Raw genomic sequence first — 22,441 nt, 5'->3', positions numbered from 1 at the left:
TGTATGGAGTGTAGCCATGTATGGAAGTGAAACATGGACGATAAATATTTAGGACAAGAACAGAATAGAATCTTTCGAAATGTGGTGCTACAGAAGAATGCTGAAGATTAGATGGGTAGATCACGTAACTAATGAGGAAGTGTTGAATAGAATTGGGGAGAAGAGGTGTTTGTGGCACAACTTGACTAGAAGAAGGGATCGGTTGGTAGGACACGTTCTGTGGCATCAAGGGATCACAAATTTAGCATTGGAGGGCAGCGTGGAGGGTAAAAATCGTAGAGGGAGACCAAGAGATGAATACACTAAGCAGATTCAGAAGGATGTAGGTTGCAGTAGGTACTGGGAGACGATGAAGCTTGCACAGGATAGAGTAGCATGGTGAGCTGCATCAGACCAGTCTCAGGACTGAAGACCACAACAACAACAACAACAACAACAACAACAACCAGTCCTCTAGTGACAGAGAGCAAATATGAAGACATAAAGAATAAAGGTGTAGAGCATTAATATCGTTTGTTTCATTTAAAAATTTTTATGAGTTTTCACATAAATTCAGCACTCGTTCATGTATTCTCCCGCGCGAGCGTCAGCACGCCGACTACCGGCTTTCTTTGTGTTCTCACACCTGTCCATCAGCAAGATAAAGCAAGATCGCGTGTCGGTCGCAAGACGGCGTGTTGCCCGCGCTGTTCTGAACCACCTCCGCACAGAGGGTGTTCAACTGCTGGCCGCCCCCCCCCCCCCCCATTGGAAACACGTGGTCACGGGCTGCTTCTGGTCGGCAGCACCACGACTGGTGAACCTTGGAACGGAGCTTGCTGAGTGAGGCGGCAGGCCACCCGAGCTTCACCTCCAGTCCATACACAGCCGGGGCAGCACCAACGTCGCTGTCGAGAGGTGACGGCTTTCTGTACTGAATTTCACATCCTGTACACCCCCACTCAATCGCCTACAACTTTAACGGTTTATTCTTCCTATTACACTCAATAATTATACATAGTAAGTAAAATTTCGTAATTTGGGACCCCGGCCCAGCGGTGTATATAAGATAATTTACTAATACGAAAGTGTATTTCATACAGTAGCCAATCAATATGCAACAACATATTTATGCAGTCTGTGTAATCCACAGGAACAAGATTAGGTGCCTGGATTCTTGAAAATGATTCAGGTAGCAAGGTGGACAAGGTGATACGTTTCCTTTGTCTGTCCCCGTAGTGGTCGGTCGTGGTGTCGCGCGAAACTCGACTCCCGACCGTACCCTGCATCAGTTTTTTAAACTGCTACACTTTCAAAATCAGTCTACATAATAATCATCTGCTTCGCTTTGCCCGCGTGACACGATTCAAATTATCCCTGCTCTTCCACCAGTAGCAGCCAAACTACTTTCAAAAAGGTTCCCCAGGGCTGCGACTCCTTCGGCAACATCAACAAAAAACGAAGCAAGGTAACAACTCAGAGTCATCTGGTCGAAACTCACATACACACCAAACTCCAAGTTTCCACAGAAACGAACTTACACACCACGCTCAGTTTGACCTCGCGACATCCGCCTCGTTCGTTGATCACCACCACCACCACCACCACTGGCCAGCTCGTCACTTGCGCTGTCCTCCGATACGAGGACTCTTCCCACGGGGCACGTGCATTGCTCACTAATCTGCAACACTTTACTAGAAATCCGCTAAGTGGCTAAGCACAATACCCATTTTCTTGAACACGTCTAGATTGGAAAAGTATACTTGCTGATCAATGAGACTAACTCACGACTTCAAGTTGTTCACTATTTTAAATCACAAGCTCAGCCTCACAAGGATACGTCCCCAGCTGTGGGATCAACTTTTTGAAACGAATCTATATGGTGATGTAGGCTAAGGTTTACAGTCTGAATTGTAGAATTTGAGACACGCGTTGAGAGACAATGATTATAGCAAGAGAGACATTGCAAACGCTTTCGAATGACGCCGAAGAAGAACGCCTTGTGAATCGGCAGAAGAGGCCAAGTCAGCAGCTTTCCTGCCATTCTGTGTGACAACGGGCAGCGAGTTAGGACGTGTGCTGCAGAGACTTGCACTGACACCAGTGTTTCGGCCCGCTCCCAAGTCAACGAGATACGCTGCGCCTTGTTAAAGACGACATAGTTCTTCGTCTGCCCGGTGTGTGTAGTGTCCCTTGTGAGTGCGGCAGTGTCGATATAGGCCAGACAATTCGCACAGTTGCAGAGCGCTGTACCGAACACAAGCTACATATTAAACAAAGGGAGATTGACATGACGGTCATAGTCGAGCACTGTCCAGAAAACAGACACAGAATACAGTTAGAAAACGCGAGAGTCTCGGTTCATGCGTCAAAATACCCGTAATTCCTTTATAAAGGAGGCGACTGCGATTAGAATAAACAAGTATTTTTAACAGAGACAAGAAGTACACGCTTAGTACGACGTGGGGGCGGGCTTTGTATATCGAAACGAAGCGGAGACGGATGTGTCATGCATGTAGGGAGGCGGCAGTGGCAGTTTCAAACTTGGTGCCGGCCCCTTACGCCACCTGACGTTCATTTCGTCCCGCGGCGGCAAGGAATTACTATGATCTGCACAACTCGCCTTCCGCGCACACGTCGTTTCGGCCCTCTATGGTTGGTTCCAGAGGCTACAATCATGGCCATAGAAGCGTAAAACCGTACCAAAACCCGCCCATTTCGACACCCTCGTGTAAACCTCTCCACCACTTACTTCCGCATCCCACTACCAAGCCTCTCATCATACTGTGACAGCACTACAGCATCCTATATAGCAACATCCGCTCACTACCCGCCAATAAGCCCTTGTATGCATACCCTTTCCCAACACAACATCGAGACCTTCATTTCCTCCAACCACACCATACCATCCGTACCTCTCCCTACATCCGCCACCACACTGATAACCCTCCTTCCCCCTCCCCCTTCCCCTTCCCTGGCCTGAGGTGGAGTAGCAATTGGCCATCACAGGAACATCCTCATTCGGCCGCAACCCTTATTCAATAATCTCACCGAACAGCTTACACTTAGCCTCCTCCTCAAACCCCTAACTTATTTGTCCTACCATCCACAACCGACCTAATAATCCCATCTCCTATGATTTCATCACCAACATCGAATGTACCATTTGCACCTATATTACTGCCACTGACCTCAACATCCATAATAGATCCGCTTTTGAATTCCAACTGTGGTACCAGTTTACTCAACCCCTCCAAGGTGAAATTGTCTCCATGTCACAGCATACCTGTCCGAAAGCAACACAACCCCAGATGTCATCCTAGCATCACCCAACCTCCTTGGACACCTCACTGCACAAGTCCTCGATCCAATTGGAAATGATCACGTACCTGTCCTCCTCGCCATTTCCTACACACTACTCCATCTCCATCGCCATGCACCCCATCCAAATGTTATCAATTACTGCTCCCGTACCAAATGGAATGCCTACCAGGAATCCTGAAACAGACCTTGTCAGATGCTATCTCCCCCATATCACTATTATATATATCCTCAGCGCCCCACTCTCCCCCACAAGCTGCACTCCTCCGTGAATCCCATCGCTTACGTCAATCCTCCCTAAAGGCTAGTGACTGGGAACCGCTCAAACACCTCTGGCAAATACAACGACGCATTAGAAATTTATTCAATGCTGGAAAACGCCGGAACTGGCACTGGACATGCATCAGACTCAATGCTACACTCCCAGTTAACTCTCCCAAATACGAGAAAACATTCCACCAACTTACTGGCTCCCATCCCATCCCTCATTACCCGATATTTCACAACGACCGACCCTTACCTGACGACGTGAACAAAGCAACTCACTTTGTGTACTATCTCTCAGGCATCTTCCCCATCCCTGACGACCCTCACTTTGACTGCTCCCAATTCCCTTCTGTCCCCGAATACACAGATACCACCCCTGGCCCTCAGCTTCTGGTACTTCAACATACCAGAAACGCAATTAAACACATCAGTCACAGCACAGGACATAAAACAAGTACTTCACAGGAAATGCAAGACGTCCGCTGGTCATGACTGAACTATCTATCGCCACCTCAAAGAATGCCCTTTCTCCTTTCTCATCACCTTTGCAACCCTGTATACCACCATCCTCTCCAGAGGCTACCATCCCAACCTGTGGAACGCCTCCAAAATCCTAATTTTTTTTCTCACCAAACAAACCCCCCACTGATACCTCCTCGTACTGCCTCACCTCAGTGTTTAGCAAGGTCTTTTAATCAATCCTCTCCTGACACATCCACCAACATCTGCTCCAACAGCATCTGTTTTCTATTACCCAATTTGGCTTCTGTCCCTCCTTTTCTGCTGATGATCAACTTCTGAACCTCACCCCGATCTCCTATCCCAACAGCTCAACAATTGTACATCCGCCATCTTTGTCTCCCTTGACCTAGAGAAAGCACGCAACCACGCAGGGCATTCCAGTCTCCTTTCCAAACTCAAGAGTTATGCACTTACAATCAATTATTCCTGTCTTATTGCGTCCTTCCTCTCCAACCGGCCGTCCTATGTCTTTTTACCATCACTAATTCCCGTACCTTCCACCCCACTGCAGGAGCGCCCCAGGGATCCTCCCCTCTCCTTTACCTCTTATACACTGCCGATGCCCAAACCACCTCCTTCAGTATGGTGATGACATCACTTTCCTCGCCCTCTATCCTATGCTCCAGAAATCCCAACAATCCCTCTAAATCCACCTGAATCAATTTACCTCCTGGTGCAATCAATGGCTCATTAAAGATTAACCCCTGCAAAACGCAGGTAATAGTTACAGGACACACCATCGGGAGCTTCCATCTCCATGACTTCCATTTCACAATTTACGACCGTCTCATCCAGCTAACGCGCTAAAATACCTTGACTAACCTTCGAACAGCAACTAATGTGAAGACCTCACCTACCAATCACCCAACAGAAAGCCCAAAACAGACAAACTACTAAGAGGCAAAACGTGGGGACTGCACCCCTCCACAGTCCTTCACACATAGAAACCGCTGATCTGCCCCATCCTTTGCTATGCAAATGTTGCATGGATATCCGCCCCTCCCAAGTTCTACATGTCCATCCAGATACTTGAATTCCATGCTTACCGCCTCGCTTTCTGCATCCGCTTACCTTCCCCCACAAGAATCCTTTAACTCAGTACATTTCGATATCTCCTCACTCACACTGAACACCTCTGAATAACCTACACCACACGTAAACCCGACTCCGACAATCATACTGTGTCCCCTCCCCTTTGCAATCCTAGTGTGCTGCTACATCTCACACATCCCACCAACCCTCCACCTGCACACCCTCCACATCCTCTCGCAAAGGAATTTCAACCGTCTCCCTCTCCCGGACCACGTACTCTGCCTCGACATAAATCCGTCCTACCAACACTGAATCAATGAAGACAGCATTACATTACTTCTATCCCCCCATTAACATCACCTTTTAAAGTAATTTTAAATTCATAGTACATACGTCTCCTTGTTCTTTTCTTTTAGCATCTAAGTTAGAAGTAAATTCTACTGGCTGAAGAGTGGGTTGTTCGTGCCGCTGCCAGCCGCCCCGCCCTCTCAGTTCACATGGGGGTGAGGAGGGAGAGATAACAATAAAGGAAAAAAATAGTCCAGGCAGTCAGTGGTTTTTACTCCTGACGACAATGGCAGATACAGCCATCGAAAGCTCAAGTATTTTATTCGAACTCATATGGCTTGGGAACCAAGAAAATTTTATTGACATTTGAATTATATTCCTATTCTTGTTTTTCCTTTGAAATTGCGTTTAAATTTCCATGCTTAGCTTGGAATCTGTTTAATGTTGTCATAGTTACAACTGACGTCGCAGCAAGCTAAAATAAGAAACTTACTCGACTGTCTCATCAACAGCAGTTTTTGATCTACGTGGGTAATTTCCTGTTAATGCTATTACTTGCGTGTTATATCTAAAGCAGCAAATTGTAGTCAGACCAGATCTGACTCATGAAATTACAGCGAAATCTAGACATTTAGCTGCTTACAGGCGTTGATAAATATCAATGGGGACAGTTGAAAATGTCTGCCCCGACCGGGACTCGAATCCGGGACATTTCCGAAAGAACAGATATCATCTTCATATAGATAAGGCTTACCGGCCAACGATCTTCTTCAGTGCGGATGCAGTCACATTGCCCGAACTCTTACGGGAATCAGTAGAGTGAATGGCGCGAGTAATCAGTATAGTGGGCAGGGGCACTATAAATGTAGTGTGTTGACAGTAAGTTGGAAGTGTGGGTCTTATGGGGAGTTTGCAAGAGACACTCCCCTGCAGTCGCATTATCCTCTGTGTCCTCGATGGCTCAGTCGGAGAGAGCGTCTGCCACGTAAGCAGGAGATCCCGGGTTCGAGTCCCGGTTGGGGCAGACATTTTCAAATGTCCCTGTTGATATTTATCAACGCCTGAAAGCAGCTAAAGGGTTGGATTTCATTGTAATTTCATTCTTCGAGAGCTGCAAGATCACCAATGGTATGTCCGAAAGAACAGATTGTTTATTATTGACGAATTGCGGCTTGCTCTCGTTATCTTCACTGAAACTCAGCATTTGCACTTTGATTGTAAGCGAATTGTAAGCGAACACCGGAAATTCTATTCAGGGAACTACGACTGTGTAAGTACTATATGTGTGAATATACACGAGGTGTAACGGGTATAAGTACAGATCATACAGATGACTGAGAACAATGTACTGAACAACATTACATCGGTATTTACTTCATTTGGGGACAAATAATTATACCTATTACGATTAGTACGTTTTAGGTTGGTTAGTACCTCCAAGTACGTGTAGCAAGAGCAAGCCACTGACATTTATTTTCCTCTGGGTAGCAGAGTATCGTGGACGCATGGATACAAAACGGAGAGACTATACTGACGGGCGTAGTCCACTTTGTGGCACAAACGTGCAGAAAACACCAGGCAGTAAATCATGTGATGTGTTTCCAGGAAGACTGTTAGAGAGAGAGAAAAAAAAAGACACTAATCCACTAATGTGGGTACATATTAAGTTAACAAGGATCTCAATATCTGTATGTATACGCCTAACACCCTGTACTGATTCAAGAAAATGTTTATCTCTCTATGAAACGATACCTCATTTACAACTCTTATGATCCCGCTTGTTATAAAACGATTTGTGCTTATGTTTCTTTTGGATTCGTTAACCTTCAAAGATCAAGGCTCCAGGAATGTAGAACTCTACGAATAAAAGATCTTGCTAAATGAGAGAACAAACATATTCGCATTTTGAAATCATTTTTACTTGGTTTTAGCTGCTTCGAGCTGGTGTACGTCTCTTTTAAGTGTCACTTCTGCAGAACAAATTTAATAATATAGCAAGTATGTTTGAATGGGCAAAACGAATATTTCAATACTACAGATATTTCACGTTTTAAAAACCGAGCGTAAAGAAGATTAGGACTTTTTCAATGACATATGCAATCCATACAACTTGTTACTGGCTCTATCTAAAGTTTCAATTATTTATCTACATAACCCATCAAATTTCTAATTATTGTGGACCTCCGCTTTGGACCCATTGGCAGGAAATTTGTGCGAAACACAAAACAATCCTATGTTTACAGGAGATAAACGAAAGACACTATGTGTGCCGGTAACACCTGTCCCTTTCGTTCCGAAATGCACGTCCAGTTGGTGATGGCGCTCCTCTAGTATTATATGAATCCAAATTCGCCGGTTCGCTGTGACCTACGGGGAAGTGCTCTGCCGACCGACAGCTGACTGACCCGCGTCGTGGCATTAGTGCAGGAGAGAGCGCAGCCACAGCAGACTTCCTTGCCGGTCGTACAACGCTACTGAACTTGAATCGGCTCCCCTCCAGGTGCTGCTGCGCGAGACTTCCTCGCCGTGCCGCACCTGCGGAACAAACAGTGCGACCTTCTCGTCAGACCGTCCAGCAGTGTGCGCCCAGCACGCCAGAGGCCAGCACACGTGTCCACCGGCGAGCATGTCGCAGGCAGCGTGCGGTGAGTCCGGTGTTTACGTTTACCTGTGCCTGTGCTCCGCGAGCGGTTACGGTAACGCCACGGCTGCCACGTCAGTGATTGTTCATATTAGGCCTCACGTTAAAGAGCCAGGCATCTAACAAACTGCTGTCTTTGCGTCTTCAGAGATCCAAGCACAAGAAATCTCGTACTCCAGACTACATTTTTAAAAGTTTAGTTTTTCAATTTTTAAGATTGTTTCGAGATGTTATACGAGGGCAGTTCAATAAGTAATGCAACACATTTTTTTTCTGAAACAGGGATTGTTTTATTCAGCATTGAAATACACCAGGTTATTCCCCAATCTTTTAGCTACACAACACTATTTTTCAACGTAATCTCCATTCAATGCTACGGCCTTACGCCACCTTGAAATGAGGGCCTGTATGCCTGCACGGTACCATTCCGCTGATCGATGTCGGAGCCAACGTCGTACTGCATCAATAACTTCTTCATCATCCGCGTAGTGCCTCCCACGGATTGCGTCCTTCATTGGGCCAAACATATGGAAATCCGACGGTGCGAGATCGGGGCTGTAGGGTGCATGAGGAAGAACAGTCCACTGAAGTTTTGTGAGCTCCTCTCGGGTGCGAAGACTTGTGTGAGGTCTTGCGTTGTCATGAAGAAGGAGAAGTTCGTTCAGATTTTTGTGCCTACGAACACGCTGAAGTCGTTTCTTCAATTTCTGAAGAGTAGCACAATACACTTCAGAGTTGATCGTTTGACCATGGGGAAGGACATCGAACAGAATAACCCCTTCAGCGTCCCAGAAGACTGTAACCATGCCTTTACCGGCTGAGGGTATGGCTTTAAACTTTTTCTCGGTAGGGGAGTGGGTGTGGCGCCACTCCACTGATTGCCGTTTTGTTTCAGGTTCGAAGTGATGAACCCATGTTTCATCGCCTGTAACAATCTTTGACAAGAAATTGTCCCCCTCAGCCACATGACGAGCAAGCAATTCCGCACAGATGGTTCTCCTTTGCTCTTTATGGTGTTCGGTTAGACAACGAGGGACCCAGCGGGAACAAACCTTTGAATATCCCAACTGGTGAACAATTGTGACAGCACTACCAACAGAGATGTCAAGTTGAGCACTGAGTTGTTTGATGGTGATCCGTCGATCATCTCGAACGAGTGTGTTCGCACGCTCCGCCAGTGCAGGAGTCACAGCTGTGCACAGCCGGCCCACACGCGGGAGATCAGACAGTCTTGCTTGACCTTGCGGCGATGATGACACACGCTTTGCCCAACGACTCACCGTGCTTTTCTCCACTGCCAGATCACCGTAGACATTCTGCAAGCGCCTATGAATATCTGAGATGCCCTGGTTTTCCGCCAAAAGAAACTCGATCACTGCCCGTTGTTTGCAACGCACATCCGTTACAGACGCCATTTTAACAGCTCCGTACAGCGCTGCCACCTGTCGGAAGTCAATGAAACTATACGAGACGAAGCGGGAATGTTTGAAAATATTCCACAAGAAATTTCCGGTTTTTTCAACCAGAATTGGCCGAGAAAAAAAATGTCTTGCATTACTTATTGAACTGCCCTCGTATATACGGATGGTTGTAACTTGTGGAATATACTCGTTTGTTCACTTGTTGTTCTACATACGGTCTTCAGAGTCCGCCTTCCAGAACAACAAACAAATTATGAAGCCGAGAGATACAGAGTCCTAAAGGCACTCGAGCCGGTGAGCAGCCGTCACGGTAGTGCTCCGACTCCCTCTGTGCCCTGCAGTATGTACAGCAAATGTATCCAGCACTTCCACCAGGTGCAAACTCTGTCGGGTACGGGGACATATCGGGATATGGGGAAACTATGCAGCCGACGAAGCGGCTAAGGAGGCAAGTTGGTTGGGCGTTGCGATCCGCCCAGCACGTTTTCCTCATTGTGCGGCAGAAGGATCACGTGTAAGCGGGGGCGCGATTGGATGGAGGTGGTAAACACAGTTTCCTCATCCGACAGCATGATCCACCAGCACTGGACGCTTGTTGAACATCACTTTCGTTACAACGTATTTTGACCACTTGTTTTTCACATACTGACATAACGGCGGCCGGCCGCCTCTTTCGTTGGATGGCCTGTCCACCATCCCGGACACAACAGTAACAGGGTAACATGCTCCGCCCTTGTTTTTTATTAAGCTGTCAGATACCCACATACAACTAGCAGTTTTAGTATTTTTATTCAGCTGATCCTCGTTCCCTTAAGTAGCATCCCAAGCCAAACTGAATATTTTAAGCATCGTAGTTTAGTGTTACCAGAAAAGCCTCTACCCACATTCTTCAAAGAATCAAATTACCCCGTATGAAACAGCATCAAACATTTGATTCCTTTACAAACGAGTTGATGTGTTAAATATTTGACGTTAAGCATCTAAGCAACAGAAGTTTACGTGCATACATGTCCGAAGGAACTTTGCATCACACTTCTGAACAACACAGCAACTGCAATATCGTAGTTTGCAAAAGGTTTGAAATCATATTTAAAGTCTCTAAGTACTGTTGTTCTCAGATACTGCATTAATATATTATCAGTAATTTGCAAGCCGTAAGTTATACTAGCTCAATATACACGCCGTATAGCTTCTAGCAGTAGTACTTGTCTTACTGTGTTAAACTTTTAACGTAAGACTACACATCTTATTGAGCAGCTTACGAAAACATTTTTAATTTTTAAATCTGGTCAATAATTATATAGTGAAAATTGCCCACGGAAGCCGTTCGATAGCCAACCTGTATATGCCTTCATACCAATTCGACGAAGAACCGTATCAAGTGTACCTGTAATCTCTCATCTACTTTGTGGAACGGAATCATTTCCTTTACAAGTTTCCTCCAGATCGCTAACGGCACAGTCATTTGTTTAACATTAGCCTGGTTACATCCATTACTCGGCAGATTAGCTTCGTGTGTCGAGTATGCGATATCAGCTTTTCTCAAGCACAAATATGCTGCTGGTTGTCAGCGTGAGGTGCTGATAAACTTTAGACAATGTGTCTAATAGTGTATTTTAATACGACAGTAGGCCATCCTAGGCAATTTATAACACTTAAAACACTTGATAATGGCACTTTGAAGCCGAAATCATGATTATGTAAGTATGAATGTAACACTTTAAAGAAAAATGAGAAAATTTCAACTCTCTACTGTTGAAACCGCAATATGAACAAGCAGTTATCCCCTTTCCTTTGCACTGTTAATACGGTCGGAATAGTTATTCGCAGGAAATAACACCAAGGAGTCACTCAAAAATTGCAATAATAATCACGCAGTTTCCCTCTTGAGCAACACGCCGCCAAACGCATCAGATGCTAAATACAAAGGCACAGCCGAGAACGAAGAAAATCATACAACCGCTCCTGTTAAATGCGGGCACAAGTATTTCTATTTACAGGGTCCACAAGATCACACTCGTCTCCTTACTTCAACAAGGGGAAAATCACACAAAAAAGCACTGCATCCGGAAAATAACAGTCGGAAACGTAAGAGTGAGGGTTAGAAACCAACGCCTATTCTTTCATCTTGCAGAATATAAGGCTAAAGTTATAAATTTGACTTATGTACCGACACCCAACTTCCTTTTACTCACATTACAAACGACATCGGTAGCGATCGCCGGGTAAAAGTTGATCCCGTATCGCACGTTTCCCACCTCTGAAGCAACTTTGATTATACGTGAACTGGGTTACATAACTCTCTGTACTCGTCGGGCATCAGAAATAGTGATATCGGAGTTAAAAAGACGACGAAAGCAGTAACAACGTTTCATCGTGGAATGAGCGGAGTTCTTAGGAGAAGTTGTGGAAAGATGAGAAGTATATTCATTTCCTCGTATCTAAATCGAAGAGATTCGGCGGAAAGCTGCCACACGTCAGTCGCCGGAATAAAAATGAGAGTTGTATTTTCCACGCAGGAAGTCTTTTCTGCAGCATGTGAGGTGGGTTATTTTTAAAAAGATACACCAGTTACTTTAGTGCGATGCATCGACAGACTGAAAGAACGTGAAATTCCGGTGAGTTATAACGCAGTAGGAGGCCAGACACAAGTCCTCAAACCACTGCAGAGACTGAAAAAATTGGCTGCTACTGCCTCGTCCACAGTAATGTCAGGAATTAGCACATCACCTTACAACTGTTCGGCGCTCTTAAGGGAGCTCACCTGGTCGTGGCATTCAGTATAAGGAGATTGCAAAATTCTGTGCTCAATTCCTCACGAACTTCGACAGTAATTTGTACAGCTTTTTTATGTTTTTGTTGCAGTTTGGAATATTCAAGATCTATAGCAATTAACTACCGAAACATTTTTCTTGGACCAGGAAGATTGAAAATTATCAAAATCTTTAATGTGATATGCATCTTGGTATTTTCGCGGCACAATGATTGTTCCACAAAATTTCGCGCGTGCAGCCGCATAAATTTCCCTTCTTCTTCTGATGTTTCGGCTGCATGCCGTCCAGTCATCTTCAGAATGGGCGGGATGCGGATGACTGACGCTCAAGCACTTGCTCCGTCTTTTTAAACCCGTGGACCGCGCCACTGCGCTTGCGGCCACTGATACATTAAGGCGCCAGAGATGATGATCGGCAGGCAAAGAGGTAAAACACATGCATGAAATTAGATCTATGGTTGCATGGTCGATCCACACGGTGATATCGATGTGTCACTGCGAGCTGCACCATTGCGACGTCTTTGTGAGTTTACTATAGAAAGTGCGGGATTCCATGATTTGTAGTCCCAGATAGATGAGGGCGAGGCTAAAATTTCGACGTTATCGTACACCGTGGGGTGGCCAGTGCCTATACAGTGTTCTGCCACCGGCGATTTATTAGGTTGTAAGAGCGGGGTGTACCTGCGGTGCTCTGTGCTAGAGTCCTGCATGACCGAGTAAGCGAGCACAAAATACGAGATGGAGCGAGCACACCCTTGGATAGACTGCCCGCACTAGTTCTCGCGACCGAGCATAGATGCCGTGACCGAATACGTAGCAGGTAACTTCAAACACATTACAAATGTCATTATCCTTGTGAGACTGCAGCCAGTACGGCCTTCTCATTTGTGGCGTGTCTCTCTCTGTAATCATGCAGCGCGAGGAAGCCAGTGTAGTAAGACGCAAGATTGAAACCAATGTTTACAGATTGAAGAAACGGGAAGGTCTAAAAAGCCAAGTATGGAGTACATTTCTGTTAGTTGTGGACGAAAAGAGTGGGTCTACTGGGTACGTATCGCGCATAAACTGCTCCACATTATTGTTTTTCCAGTCGGGAACTACTCATTTAAAGAAATACAGTTGCAAGAAATCTCACAAAGATACAGCTCCTCCAGGGATACCGGCAGCAATAAAAATAGTATTACAGCAAAGTGTGTTGCAATGTGTGTTAAAGATATGAGATCTTTTAATTTTGTTTCCGCTGAAGGTTTCAGAGAACTAGCCCAAGAATTAATACATCTAGGTGTGCATTACGGAGAAGTTAACTTGGCAGATGTCATGCCATATCCCTCTACTATAAGCAGACTTGTCAAAGAACAAGCTGATGCAATACGAAACAGCATAATGCCTTCTGTTATTGCGGAAGTTATTAATAAAACATGTGCTGCGACAGTTGATATGTGGACTGATTCGCATAATCAGGTGCACTATTTGACGCTTACAACACATTACATAAACACAGATTGGTCTCTTGTGAACAATGTTTTATTTACAACAAAATTCCTTTGACGTTAAGAAGACGGGAGTAAATACACTCCTGGAAATGGAAAAAAGAACACATTGACACCGGTGTGTCAGACCCACCATACTTGCTCCGGACACTGCGAGAGGGCTGTACAAGCAATGATCACACGCACGGCACAGCGGACACACCAGGAACCGCGGTGTTGGCCGTCGAATGGCGCTAGCTGCGCAGCATTTGTGCACCGCCGCCGTCAGTGTCAGCCAGTTTGCCGTGGCATACGGAGCTCCATCGCAGTCTTTAACACTGGTAGCATGCCGCGACAGCGTGGACGTGAACCGTATGTGCAGTTGGCGGACTTTGAGCGAGAGCGTATAGTGGGCATGCGGGAGGCCGGGTGGACGTACCGCCGAATTGCTCAACACGTGGGGCGTGAGGTCTCCACAGTACATCGATGTTGTCGCCAGTGGTCGGCGGAAGGTGCACGTGTCCGTCGACCTGGGACTGGACCGCAGCGACGCATGGATGCACGCCAAGACCGTAGGATCCTACGCAGTGCCGTAGGGGACCGCACCGCCACGTCCCAGCAAATTAGGGACACTGTTGCTCCTGGGGTATCGGCGAGGACCATTCGCAACCGTCTCCATGAAGCTGGGCTACGGTCCCGCACACCGTTAGGCCGTCTTCCGCTCACGCCCCAACATCGTGCAGCCCGCCTCCAGTGGTGTCGCGACAGGCGTGAATGGAGGGACGAATGGAGACGTGTCGTCTTCAGCGATGAGAGTCGCTTCTGCCTTGGTGCCAATGATGGTCGTATGCGTGTTTGGCGCCGTGCAGGTGAGCGCCACAATCAGGACTGCATACGACCGAGGCACACAGGGCCAACACCCGGCATCATGGTGTGGGGAGCGATCTCCTACACTGGCCGTACACCACTGGTGATCGTCGAGGGGACACTGAATAGTGCACGGTACATCCAAACCGTCATCGAACCCATCGCTCTACCATTCCTAGACCGGCAAGGGAACTTGCTGTTCCAACAGGACAATGCACGTCCGCATGTATCCCGTGCCACCCAACGTGCTCTAGAAGGTGTAAGTCAACTACTCTGGCCAGCAAGATCTCCGGATCTGTCCCCCATTGAGCATGTTTGGGACTGGATGAAGCGTCGTCTCACGCGGTCTGCACGTCCAGCACGAACGCTGGTCCAACTGAGGCGCCAGGTGGAAATGGCATGGCAAGCCGTTCCACAGGACTACATCCAGCATCTCTACGATCGTCTCCATGGGAGAATAGCAGCCTGCATTGCTGCGAAAGGTGGATATACACTGTACTAGTGCCGACATTGTGCATGCTCTGTTGCCTGTGTCTATGTGCCTGTGGTTCTGTCAGTGTGATCATGTCATGTATCTGACCCCAGGAATGTGTCAATAAAGTTTCCCCTTCCTGGGACAATGAATTCACGGTGTTCTTATTTCAATTTTCAGGAGTGTATTATGAAAGAAACTGAAGAGAGGATGGCTGATTGGGACATTTCGCCGGACATGTTGCACATTTTTGTTTTTGTCTCCGACCAGGGTGCCAATGTGTAAAGGCTTTGGAAAATCACTAAAGGATTCCTTGTGCTGCTCATTGTATAAACATAGCACTTAGCCATACTTTCGATGAAGATAACTTCTTGTTAAATCATGCCCCGAACGTCGCATCAACAATAAATACTGCAAAATGCATTAAGAAAAGTGGCCTCTGCTCGTCTTTGAAATCATCGTTAAAACAAGAGGTCTGCACTCGCTGGAACAGCTTGTACACTGTGCTGGAATCCTTACACACTCAGTATAACGAAGTTGCTGCTTTGCTGACGGAAAAGGACTCCGCTTACAGATTGCAAGGATATGATAGTGCGCTTGCAGGAAAAATTGCGCATTTCCTGAGACCATTTAAAGAGGCCACAGATGAATTAGAAGGCGAAAAAGAACCGACAATCCAGTTAGTTCTTTGGTTTCACAAACTGCAACAAATTTGCAGTGTCAATGACATTGACCGTCAGGTGAGTGATTACTGCAGTTAAAAGCACTGTTTCATTATGATACGCGATAGATTTATAATTAACAAGCGTAATTGATGTGTACTAGCAGATATGTATTTTTAACAGGAGGTACAAAGGATTAAAAATTGAGCCTTGGCTTTCGTTTGTGAGAAGATTGTGATCACTTCCAGACATAAAATTGCTACGTTTCTTTGGCCGTCTTTCCGTGATCTTAATATGCTTGAAATAAATGAAAAGCAGGAAATTCTTAGCAATGTGCAACAAATGTGTGCTACTTACGCAGGTACAACATGCAATCATTAACATAATCGTTTTTGTATAGTTGGTGGACAGTGTATTATAGAAAAACGGGAATGTTATGATTCGTATAATACTTCATTAACGTAAAACACCTCGTTTTTACGGGAACTTCTCGATGATTTCCACATCAGTCCTGTATTACTTGCATTTCGTTTATTATCATAGATCCTTCATGTACTGTGTCATCACCACCCAGAAAGAGAGATAGTTGATAGGAATGGAGGAACATCAAATCATCCGCAGCAGATGAAGTAGATCTCTACATTTTAATGCACCCCGGAGATGATGATATCTTAAAGTGGTGGAGCAGACATGAAACAGATCTGACAGGCCTGTCTGCTGTTGCAAGACGTATTTTATGCATCCCAGCAACAAGCGCACCTAGTGAAAGATGCTTCAGTAAAGCCGGCATGTTACTAACAAATCGCCGCAACCAATTAAATCCGGAACGCGTTAGTGATTTACTGCTGATCAACAATAACTATAATTTTGTTTCTGTTGCAAACATGTGAAAAGTACGACAAGTCACGTCTGTAAATGTTTAATGTTCTTTGTATGCTTTCTTTATGAAAATGGTTGTCTTCTAGATTATAGGGACAACACTAATTTAATGTTTCCTATTAATGAAAGGAAAAATATATCTTCTGTTTGGAAATGAGACTCGTGTTCTATCCGCGATTGTATCGAAATATCATTTTACTTTCCAAGTGCTTTATGAATTTAGCAGTATCACTTACCCGTCCTTGGAAACGTTAATTTTGTATTAAAAGAGAGAGAGACAGAGATAAATACATTGTGTGTGTGTGTGTGTGTGTGTGTGTGTGTGAGAGAGAGAGAAAGAGAGAGAGAGAGAGAGGCGTTGGATTTGTACAGTACAGTGCAGAGCCGGGGCGAGGGGAGGTGAGAAGTCAGTGGTGACCGGTCATGCTCGGTTATCCGCGAGTCCGGTATCCGGACAACAGACACGGGGCGAGTACGTGTCCGAGCCGAGTCGTGTGGGGCCGGACACGAGCGGCTCGGTCCCCCCGTCAACAGGCGAGCCGTGTCCGGTCAAACAGGGAGCGCTGCAGCACTCTGCTCTGTGCATCTCTCATGTACTGTACGTGTCGTCTGTCCGACGTATGAACGGCCACACCCACAAGGGGATCTGGTATACCCAAGGCTCCCGAAGCACCAAATCATCTTCAACGGAACCCAAGAGTGCTGCTGTCTTTGGTGGTGGGCAAAAAATCACTTTCACTTTGTTTTTGCTGAGGATCTGTCCTGTTTTTGACGACAGGCTTCCCACATATGGCAGAAAATCCATGGATTTCCGTGTTTTGTCTCTGCTTTCCTTACGCCCCTGTTGGTTTCATTCGTGGCCTTGGTGGTCAACTTCTTTATGGACGACTTCAACAAAAAGGTGCTGGAATCAGCTACCTTGAAGCACACAGTATTTTGGAGGTATGTTGAAGACACGTTTTGTAATGTGGCCCCATGGTAAAGACACATTAAAAGAATTTTTAATCATTTCAATTCCATCCACAGACAAATTTAGTTCACAATGGAAATCGAAAAAGATAGAGGCCTTCCATTTTTGGATGTTCTGGCATGACGCAAATATGATGGCACTTTGGGACTTGCAGTACATCGGAAAACGACACATACGGATTTATATTTACGGCAAAATAGCTGCCACCATCCTTCGCAGACGATGAGTGTTCTCAGCAATCCGACACACAGAGCACACGTAGTTGCTGACGAGAGCAGGGTGTAGGACGAGTTTCTACACTTGAGAAGGGTTTTTAAAACCAACGCGTATACTCCAGACCAGAAAGGTAAAACATTACGAATGAAACAAAAAGTACACATCCGGAATGCGGAAGAAAACACGGAAAGTTTTAAATCCATGGCTTTTCTGCCATACGTGGGGAGCCTATCATCAAAAATAGGACGGATCCTCAGCAGAAACAAAGTGAAAGTGATTTTTTCGCCCTCCAGAAGAGACAGCGGTATTCCTGGGTCCTGTTACAGATGGTTTGGTGCTTCGGAAGCCTTGGGTTTACAAGATCCCCTGTGACTGTCGCCGTTCATACATTGCACAGACGACACGTACAGTACATGAGACATGCACAGAGCACCGCAGGTACACCCCGCTCTTACAACCTAATAAATCGCCGGTGGCAGAACACTGTATAGGCACTGGCCACCCTACGGTGTACGGTAACGTCGAAATTTTAGCCTCGCCCTCATCTATCTGGGACTACAAATCATGGAATCCCGCACTTTCTATAGTAAACTCACAAAGACGTCGCAATGGTGCAGCTCGCAGTGACACATCGATATCACCGTGTGGATCGACCATGCAACCATAGATCTAATTTCATGCATGTGTATTACCTCTTTGCCTGCCGATCATCGTCTCTGGCGCCTTAATGTATCAGTGGCCGCAGCGCAGTGGCGCGGTCCACGGGTTTAAAAAGACGGAGCAAGTGCTTGAGCGTCAGTCATCCGCATCCGGCCCATTCTGAAGATGACTGGACGGCATGCAGCCGAAACATCAGAAGAAGAAGTGAAGTTTATGCGGCTGCACGCCCGAAATTTTATGGAACAACCTTTCTTATGAATTCGTTAGAACTACACTAACAGTCATAAGATAAAATAATTCTCAACAAACGATTCAGTAATGAAGCAAGAAGTTTAAAAATTGTGGATGGTTGACGGCTAACGAAAGATATGAAACAGCTAGAAATTACGAAGTAGTGAAATAATACTAGTTAAAACTTTTTCACGAACGCTTTTGGCTGAGTGAGTCACCGATATTTTAAAAAAAAAAAGTTCTGGTATTGCACAAAATTTTCAAATCTGTGATACACTCGTGCAATCGTCACATAAAGACGCGCAGGAATTAATGCCCTTAATTATTGGCGGACGGAAATCCTTGTACTATATTGTAAAGTGAGCAATTACGAAAACTGTGTTGCATAAATTTAACTTCGTTGTCTTGTGAGTTAAATGATAAGTAAATTAGCGACTAATTCAAATAATTTCAAAATTAATGTGTCGTTTATTTTTCGGTCGCAGTTCCTCATTTATTTATTTATTTACAATATGACTAGTTTCCTCCTTCCTGGATCACTTCAGATGTACGCAGCTGCGCAAACAACCCGTCGCGTCTTTATCGGGACTACAATGAATGCTCTGTTCGATTTGTAGTTCCGGTACAGAAACGACATGTTGCTTCCGCAACTACGTAGATCTGAAGATGATCGAGGGGCATCGAAATTAGTCATACTGTAAATAAAATCCGGATAAGTGTAGGTAGGACCCGTGCACCGAGGGCTTGCTAGAAACTTAATTTTACATAGTTCATTATTCCGCGAATCGAGTATCTCGACGATTTTTACCTGTTATACTGGCAAGATATCAAAACATGTGACATACATAGCCGTGTCTTTTGATTACACTGAATTACAATGCTTAATTTTTTTACACCCCTAATGGACCATAGACGCACGTGAGATAAATTTCAATTTGATACAACTACCCGTTCCTAAGAAAAAGGGATCTTAACAGACTGACAGGCGTACTGGCGAATAACAAAACACAAAAAAATGTAACTGTCGTGTGATGCAATTGTAAATTAACAATTTTCGGATTTTTTAACTTCACTTGTACTGTAGAACCTTGCTTCCTGCCAAATTTCATGATTATAGGTCAATGGGAAGTATCTTACAAGTTTTGATGAGTGGGTTTGCGAGTATGTGACATAAATGGCCGTATCTTTTGAGAGCATTGTCGTAAAAGCTTTAATTTTAACACCGCGAAGAGACGGTAGATCTTAGAATGCGATATAGATATCAACTTAACCTCCACCCGTTCCTGAAAACAAAAGGGGTCTTAACAGTCTTAAGAACGGACGGATGGCTGGACGGACGAACGAACGGACACACAAACAGACTGGTTGGCTGACAACAATGTGATTGTATACGCGTACCGTTTGTACCGACTGAAGTATTGAGCACCAAAAATGTGCAACTGGGACTTAAATATAAAAGATATACAAAATTTTCACTAATATCAACACAGTTGCCGAATTCTCTTCCGGCGAGTATGTCGGTCTAGTGAGTTCTGGGAGATGAAGAGTGAGTACTGAGGAGCGAGTACTGGGAGATGAAGAAGCTTGCACAGGATAGAGTAACATGGAGAGCTGCATCAAACCAGTCTCAGGACTGAAGACCACAACAACAACAACAACAGCGAGTTCTCGTAATGGTGAAACAGTATTCGTCAACAATAATAATTTAGAGATGATAATTTTGGAAATGGTAGATACTGCAACAGGAAAAGTCAGAATGATAACAAAACTATTTAAAATGAAAGAATGAGACGGAATCCACTAAGAAATAAATTTTGGAACTTAGCTCCTTCTTGCTCTTTGCAATTATTAAGAATGCATTTACACTAAGACGAGTTCCACAAGCTAAGAAAAAAATAAAGAAACGAACATTCTGTACTGAAGTACCTGATATTAGCAAAAGAGCTGTTGCATCTAACGGTGCTCCCTATATAGTAACCAACAATGAACTGATCATCAATGATATGGTTCGTTATTCGCATGATTAGCTTCTCTGCCGCAAGTCATACGCCACTCCGGGCAAGTCGGCTGTTTTTGCATTCCAATTCGTTGCATTTACTGTAGTTTAGAAATTATTCCAGGCAAAAAAGTCATATTTTTATCTGAAACAGTGATCATACTGTTGTTTTATTTAATGGCAACTGTTAATTACGTATCTTTTCGTCAAACAGTGTACGTGTCATATACGCTACTGTCAAAAAGTACGAAGCAGTGCAGAACCGCGGCTCAGAGCAGCACACTGCGGGACGCCGTTAGTCCCAGTCCACGCCCACGCTTCCTGGTCACGCCATCACTCCAAACGCAACCGTCCGTGCTGTGGTGTCAACGCCAGCCTGCGCGTGGGGCGGTACTCCCCGGTACAGCTGCCGCTAGTACGAGTGCGGGAGGTCCAGAACGTTCTAGGTAGTGCATTACCTGTTGTTGGATGGCAGGCGCAGATGTGGAGGGGTTGCGTTCTCCCCGGTGCGACCCTCCCACGTGGCGGTCACACGTGGTCGACCGGAACCTTGACGAGGAGTACGCCTGCACGCAGTCAGACGTCACGCTGCCGTCAGGTTCAAATGCCCCACAAAGCTGGATACTGCGCGGTTTGAGCAGCCTGCAAAATGAAGACCCCTTTCAAACTCTGTCTCACATGAGTACGCGGCATTTCCGTGTCCATCACAGTGATCAGTCTACATCAAACGCCGTTCGCGCCCGTTTTAGACGCTACCAGCCTCAGCAACAACGCAAAACACCGACAACACTAATGCCCGGTTTTAAAACTGGCAAATGTCAACGGCAAATCAATGATGAGGTTACTGTACTGCCATGTACTGGTGATTTGTAGGAAACTTAAACAGGCTGTGTGCGGCTGCCAGCAGTACAGTTTCATAGAGCGTTGCTGTTCACTATACGGTTCAAGACTGTAGTATACAGTCGTAAGGATTTTTAGTAATTAATACACCGATTCTAGCGGCGTAGATTGCTACATCGTCAACAGTATTTTAATACGAGATGTGCCTTCACCCTCATCCCTTCTCCCCAGCCCGCCGTTTCTGAAAAGTGTTTCTGGGCAGAAACTGAGGAGTGACATACACTTTGCAACTGGTAGCTGACTCGACAGCGACGCAATACACGTGATCCAAAAGTTACTCATTACTCGGAAGCCTGGTTTACACCAGAGCGAAGGCAAGTAAACGAACATCAGCGAACGTGAACTTGTGTAACGGTAGGTAGGAGACTGCGAGCGAATACCATTTGTTCTTATTCCGTTCGTATTCGCTGGTGCTCGCTCGTGTTCTGCTCGTTGGCGGTCTTTCGACAAACCATCAGAAGATCTTCGCGTCCTCTCCGCTTCGGCGCTAGCAGCGCAGACGGCTATGCTCTTGTTTTTCATGCGAAATACTGTTGGTGTTGACGAGCGTCAACGACGGTGTGGCGTGAAGAGTACGTCCTATGTAATGTTGGTGACAGAAGAATACAGGTATAGTAGGTTGTTGTGGGACTCGAGAGCATATGCCGAAGAAAAAGAAATGTGACTGGCAGAAAATTACCGAGATCTCAACGGTACAACTGGGGAGGTGACAGAGGTGATCAATTTATTACATGCTTTCGTCAAGTAGAAAAGAAGTGAATAAGCACAAGCTTTTTATAAAGCACAACAAATGTGTTTGGAAGAAATCAAGTACGGATACATATCTATTATGCTGCTCAACATTAAAAATATGCGAAAGACGTGGTGAGTGATTA

General features: G+C 45.4%; 1 protein-coding gene and 1 non-coding gene across 4 annotated transcripts in view; one reads left to right on the top strand and one right to left on the bottom strand.

Moving 5' to 3' along the window:
• Nucleotides 1-22,441, bottom strand: part of LOC124711589 (trichoplein keratin filament-binding protein) — a 313,083-nt gene that overhangs the window by 157,004 nt on the left and 133,638 nt on the right. Inside the window, exon 2 of one of the 3 annotated variants that reach the window (XM_047241738.1) lies at nucleotides 21,125-21,308. The exons of the other annotated variants lie outside the window; for them this stretch is intronic. The gene's annotated coding sequence lies outside the window, so the exon portion shown is untranslated. The remainder of the gene's footprint in view (nucleotides 1-21,124; nucleotides 21,309-22,441) is intronic. 3 annotated transcript variants of the gene reach the window in all.
• Nucleotides 6,360-6,433, top strand: Trnat-cgu. Its single transcript has one exon. It is a non-coding gene; the product is annotated as a tRNA-Thr (tRNA).

Source organism: Schistocerca piceifrons, chromosome 8 (genome assembly GCF_021461385.2).
Source record: "Schistocerca piceifrons isolate TAMUIC-IGC-003096 chromosome 8, iqSchPice1.1, whole genome shotgun sequence".
Classification (NCBI taxonomy): Eukaryota; Metazoa; Arthropoda; class Insecta; order Orthoptera; family Acrididae; genus Schistocerca; species Schistocerca piceifrons.
This window is presented reverse-complemented; position numbering and strand designations above follow the sequence as displayed.